General features: G+C 27.2%; 2 long non-coding RNA genes across 3 annotated transcripts; one reads left to right on the top strand and one right to left on the bottom strand.

Annotated features, from left to right (window-relative positions):
* Positions 1 to 2,591: 2,591 nt before the first annotated feature.
* Positions 2,592 to 3,760, bottom strand: LOC142229815 (uncharacterized). Of its 2 annotated transcripts, XR_012720500.1 has the most exons (4): positions 3,647 to 3,760; positions 3,361 to 3,527; positions 3,197 to 3,296; positions 2,592 to 3,131 (listed from the first exon to the last, which is right to left on the bottom strand). It is a non-coding gene; the product is annotated as an uncharacterized LOC142229815 (long non-coding RNA). The 2 variants fall into 2 exon arrangements; XR_012720499.1 differs by having other exon boundaries at positions 3,361 to 3,741.
* A 248-nt stretch (positions 3,761 to 4,008) lies between these two features.
* LOC142229821 (uncharacterized) lies at positions 4,009 to 5,022 on the top strand. Its single transcript, XR_012720503.1, has 3 exons — positions 4,009 to 4,333; positions 4,399 to 4,812; positions 4,877 to 5,022. It is a non-coding gene; the product is annotated as an uncharacterized LOC142229821 (long non-coding RNA).
* The last annotated feature ends 1,452 nt before the right edge of the window (positions 5,023 to 6,474 follow it).

Raw genomic sequence — 6,474 nt, 5'->3', positions numbered from 1 at the left:
TGTTTACATAAATAAGCCGGTACTAGATTTATTAACTTTCTGTTAGAAAAGGAATAGCGGATTACGTACTAGTCTGAAGATAAGAAACCTTAAGAATAATAGAATTCTAATTTGATTACTTTTAAAAAATGTTGGCCATTAGATTTTAATTGTATTCTTAATAAATCTACTCATTATGGAATAATAAGGTGTTAACCAATTTAAATCAGCGACAGTATATTATATTCTGCAGTTTTATCAATCGAAGCCTGCATTATTTTCTCGGCAGACAAAACGCGAGGAAGTAAGAAATAGTTATTAATAGTTAGTTAGTTTAATAGTTATTGCCAAATTTTAATTTTTCCTTAATTTATTATCTGTGTGCAACTATTAACCAATTTTTGGGATTACCGTTGCACTGGTTTTCTATTCAAAACATCTCATCAATGCAAACAGAGAGAATAAAAACACAAGGGAACGAAACTGTGAAGCGAAACTGCGTCAGTAGGTGGCAATCATGAGGAAAATTTCTCTAATATCATCTATACGGTTGACATTTGTTGTTTTTGTAGAAGAGAAATTTTCGTCCTCTTGTGTTTTTATTCTCTCAGATGCAAATCACACGAATATTGTCAGATCGCATTTTGATAAAGTGTCATTCACTGTGGCTATCTATTGTGATTAATTTGTCCAATTCCATTAAAGACCAGCACTGGAGTAATGCTTATATTCAACACGTTTTCAACCATTTCAAAGCATTCTTATAATACCCATCAAGTTGATAAAATACGTATCAAAGAGATTGATAATACAAGAGGACGAAAAGTTCTCTCCTGCGAAGAAAACAAATGTCAACCGTATAGATGTCGGTTCTAAATTCTATTTCCCTTACGTTTCGTAAAGCCGGCATATAACTGAACTTGTTGACGCGACGCAAACTGTATGATATTTGAGAGAAGCGCCGACAAAAACTGCATGATATTAGAGTAATTTATCTCATGACTGCCACCTACTGACGCAGTTTCGTTTTATAGTTTCGTTTTCATTTCATTCTCTCTGTACATATCAGAGAGTATTAAGAAAACAAGAGAACGAAACTGTCAAGCGAAACTGCGTCAGTAGGTGGCAGTCATGAGGAAAAATTCTCTAATATCATGCAGTTTTTGTCGGTGCTTCTTTCAAATATCATACAGCTTGCGTGGGCGTGTATTATAAGCAGGGCTGCCAATTTTGCCGATTTATCGGCATTTTGACGATTTTTTACTCACAAAATGGACAACTCCGATTTTTTAGTTTAAGTTTTTATTTTGAAGAAATTTTGGAAAATATTAAAATAAATTTGAAAAATGTTGGGGAAAAAATCGGAAACAGAACGGAGTACTTTGGCTTTTCGAGATTTTTCAAAATTCGTACAAATAATCATGATTCTTCCAAACTCCACAGCAAACGTAGACATTTTTAAGCAAAAAACTAAAATTAGATGATAGCTGGAGAATAATTCATTGCATGGAATATTCTTTTCAAAAAACAAACTTAAATGAAATAACTCAAATTGTTTTAATACCAAAATTGATAATGATTTACACAGAATGTGCAATAGAAACTTTTACTTATTATGATAAAATTCTAGTACAGTATAAAAAATAACCACCATAAAAAATCACTTGTTTTGGAAAACATGGGACTTTTTCATTAGTTTCAAAATATATAATTAAAAATGTTACTTAATTAATAACCATATTTTAGAAAAATATATTTTTTATACAAAAATTACGAAATATTTTTGTTTAACAAAAAAATGATTTTTATGGTAATGCTATTTGTATACACAACTGATTTATTTATTTATTTTGTTTTTAGTTTAACCAAAAACTACGATTAATTTTAATATAAGTTATATTGCCGATTTTTTGACGATTTTTTAAATGCAAGTGCCGATTATGACGATTTTTATCGAAAAAAGTGACGATTTTTCTTGAAATTTTATTGGCAGCCCTGATTATAAGGTCTATGGTTTTTGTAGAAGAGAAATTTTCGTCCTCTTGTGTTTTTATTCTCTCTGATGCAAATCTCACGAATATTGCTAGATCGCAATTTGATAAAGTGTCATTTCCTCTCCATTCACACTGGCTATCTATTGTGATTAATTTGTCCAATTCCATTAAACACAAGCACTGGAGTAATGCTTATATTCAACACGCTTTCAAACATTTTTTCAATGGATTCATATGTTAGAATCACCATCAAGATGATAAAATACGTGTATCAGAGAGAATAAAAACACAACCCAATAAACACAAACGTTTGAAAAATGCTAAATTTCAACAATTTTTCAAACATTTTTTCAAAGGATTAGGGTAACATTCAAGTTGAGAAATTGTTGAGAAAATCGCGTTCTCAACAAAAAACAGACATTACCCTCAACAGTGAAATTTAACACATTAGCAATAATATCTCAAGTGTTATCCTCAAATTGAAATGCATCGCTACTCAATAATTTGTCAAACAATTTTCGATGCGAGTCAAATTCAAAATTAACATCGTTGCAAATACTTTTCAACCTAAATTTGTATGAATGATATCCCCACTTCAAATTGAAGTCAGAGCCAAAATTCTATGAATTTTGTATAATTTATTCATTTTCATCAAAATAAAATATATAATAATACACTACACTACATAATACACTACAATACCAATTGGTAAATAATAATCTTATTAAACATATCAACAAATAAGAACAAAAAAAAAAACAACAACACTTTAAATATCTTAAACATTATTAGTAAACACTTTTGCATTGATAATTCTTTTTCCTTCCTTTTGGTGTCATAAAACAGCATTAAAATTTATTAACAAGCGGGCAATTTGAAATTAGGAACGTACTGGACCGCGTGTTAGAATTGATTTCCAGCAGAAGGAATTCACAAAATATCCATTTTAAACTGATAATAGCATATGAATTAAACTGACGATGTGATGCCCATTTTCATCCAGAAGTTGTTGATTTCAACAATTTGTTGTTTTTAACAATTTTAATTGGTTGCACTTGTAATGTTTCTGGAAACTTTTTCTTGTCGATAAGCCACTCATTTTTCATTGGTCAGCTTCTTAATGTTTGCAAGAATGTAGCATCCAAAGATTTTGGTTTTCTGCAAAGAGATTTAAATTTAGTGACTTCTCTAAAGTGTTGATTTAATTTTTCATATTGACGTACCAATTATTATAAACTATTTGTTCCAGTTAATTGTCCACCATTTTTTCATCGGTCAGCTTTTTAATGTTTTCAAGAACGTTGAATCCATAATTTTAGTTTTCTGCAAAGAGATATACATTTAGTGACTTCCTTAAAGTTTTATTTCATTTTTTATTTTCACTTACCTATTTTTATAAACTATTTGGTTATTTGTCTAAAATTTTCCATTTTTTTTATTTCTTGCAATTGACCACGAACTTCGTTGCACAAATAAGTATTGAAAACCACATGGTTTTTTCGTTGCATTTTAGGGTAGTGTTTTGTCAAAGGTTTCTCATATTATCTTCAACAACTTTTCAAAGATTTCGTCAACATTTTGGCAAATTGGAAGTAATTCGCAAACAATTTGAAGATGTATTGAAGATGAGCTATTTCAAGTCAAGTTGAATTTATGTTGAAAATTATATTTACCCTCAAACTGAAAAGTTGTTGCATTTGAAAAACGCTCATCCTGTGTTTATTGGGAAGAGAACGAAACTGTTAAGCGAAACTGCGTCAGTAGGTGGCAATCTAATATCATCTATACGGTTGACATTTGTTGTTTTTGTAGAAGAGAAATTTTCGTCCTCTTGTGTTTTTATTCTCTCTGATGCAAATCACACGAATATTGCCAGATCGCAATTTGATAAAGTGTCATTTCCTCTCCATTCAGAGTGGCTATCTATTGTGATTAATTTGTCCAATTCCATTAAACACAAGCACTGGAGTAATGCTTATATTCAACACGCTTTCAAACATTAGAATCGCCATCAAGTTGATAAAATCCCAATAAACACAGGATGAGCGTTTTTCAAATGCAACACCTCTTCAGTTTGAGGGTAAATATCATTTTCAACATAAATTCAACTTGACTTGAAAAAGCTCATCTTCAATTCATCTTCAAATTGTTTGCGAATTACAACCAATTTGGCAAAATGTTGACGAAAAATTTGAAAATGTGTTGAAGATAATTGGAGAAAACTTTGACAAAACACTACCCTGAAATGCAACGAAAAAACCACATGGTTTTCAATACTACTTTGGACAACAAAGTTCGTGGAAGAAATACAAAAATGTGGAAATTGTTTAATAATCAATTGAAATTGCTTATAATAATTGGTAAGTAAAACTAAAACACGAAATGAAAACTTTAAGGAAGTCACTAAAGTCAAATCTCTTTGCAGACAACTAAAATATTTGGATGCTGATTCTTGGACACCTTAAGAGGCTGGCCGATGAAAAATGGTAGTGGCTTATCGAGAAGAGAAAGTTTCCATAAATCAAAGTGCAACCAAAAAAACTTGGTATTTATGCTTTTCCATATCAACAACTACTGGATGATAATTCGCAATTCACAAAATAACAAATTAAACCGATGATGCGATATAAATTAAACTATCGATGTGATATAGTTTAATTTATATCGCATCATCGGTTTAATTTGTTATTTTGTGAATTGAAATTGCTGGAAATTTATTCCAATTATCTGGACATCAAGTTCCTGAAAATTGCCAGTATTTTAATAACAACAATTTTGTAACACCAACGTTTTTGAGGAAATCACGAAGTACGTGGTCAGTTGGAAGAAATACAAATTGGTAAGTCAAAATAAAAAGTGAAATGAAAACATAATGGAAATCACAAAACTCGATTGTTTTGCAGAAAACTAAAATCATTGGATGGTATATTCTTGGAAGATGTTGGCCGATGAAAAACCGATAAAGGGAACAACAAAGAAAAGTTTTCAGAAAACTTACAAAGTGCAATAAAATTTTGAAAAAATTTTCTATAAATACAATTTTGACCAAATATTCCACAAATATAAAATTTTGGCAATTTTTTCTGTAGAAATAAAACTTTGGCAAACATTTCTATAGAAATAAAATTTTTACAAAATTTTCTATATAAATAAAATTTTGAGAAAATTTTCTATAGAAATAAAATTTTGAGAAAATTTTCTATAGAAATAAAAGTTTGAGAAAATTTTCTATAGAAATAAAATTTTAACAAAATTGTCTATAGAAATAAAATTTTGAGAAAATTTAGAAGTAAAATTTTGACAACATTTTCTATAGAAATAAAATTTTGAAATTTTTTTCTATAGAAATAAAATTTTGACAGCATTTTCTATAGAAATAAAATTTTGACAACATTTTCTATAGAAATAAAATTTTGACAATTTTTTTCTATGGAAATAGATTTTTGACAAAATTTTCTATAGAAATAAAATTTTAACAAAATTTTCTATGGAAATAAAATTTAGACAAAATTTTCTATAGAAATAAAATTTTGACAAAATCTTCTATAGAAATAACATTTTGACAATATTTTCTATAGAAATATAATTTTGAAAATTTTTTCTATGGAAATAAAATTTTGACAAAAAATTCTATAGAAATAAAATTTTGACAAAATTTTCTATAGAAATAACTTTTTGAGAAAATTTTCTATAGAAATAAAATTTTGACAAAATTTTCTATGGAACTAAAATTTTGATAAAATTAGAAGTAAAATTTTGTAAACATCTTCTATAGAAATAAAATTTTGAAGAAATTTTCTATAGAAATATATTTTTGAGAAAATTTTCTATAGAAATAAAATTTTGACAGCATTTTCTATAGAAATAAAATTTTGAAAATATTTTCTATAGAAATAAAATTTCGACAACATTTTCTATAGAAATACAATTTTGACAAAATTTTCTATAATATAATAAAATTTTCTATAGAAATAAAATTTTGACAATTTTTTTCTATAGAAATACAATTTTGACAAAATTTTCTATAGAACTAAAAATTTAACAAAATTTTCTATGGAAATAAAAATTTAGACAAAATTTTCTATAGAAATAAAATTTTGACAATATTTTCTATAGAAATAAAATTTTGACAATATTTTCTATAGAAATAAAATTTTTACAAAATTTTCTATAGAAATATAATTTTGAAAAATTTTTCTATGGAAATAAAATTTTGACAAAAAATTCTATAGAAATAAAATTTTGACAACGTTTTCTATAGAAATAAAATATTGACTAAATTTTCTGTAGAAGTAAAATTTTGACAAAATTTTCTATGAAAATAAACTCGAATTTAAAATGTGGTAAGAGACTTTTCAAATTTATATTTGTGATGAGATGAAAAGAAAATATTTTTGTTTTTATTATATTACTAACTTGATAAATAAAACACCGTCTGTTTTTTGCATTTTCTCGCTTTATTTCGTTTTGTATTACATTTCACATGGATGTACATTCAAGG

Source organism: Haematobia irritans, chromosome 3, assembly GCF_050003625.1.
Source record: "Haematobia irritans isolate KBUSLIRL chromosome 3, ASM5000362v1, whole genome shotgun sequence".
Lineage (NCBI taxonomy): Eukaryota > Metazoa > Arthropoda > Insecta > Diptera > Muscidae > Haematobia > Haematobia irritans.
This window is presented reverse-complemented; position numbering and strand designations above follow the sequence as displayed.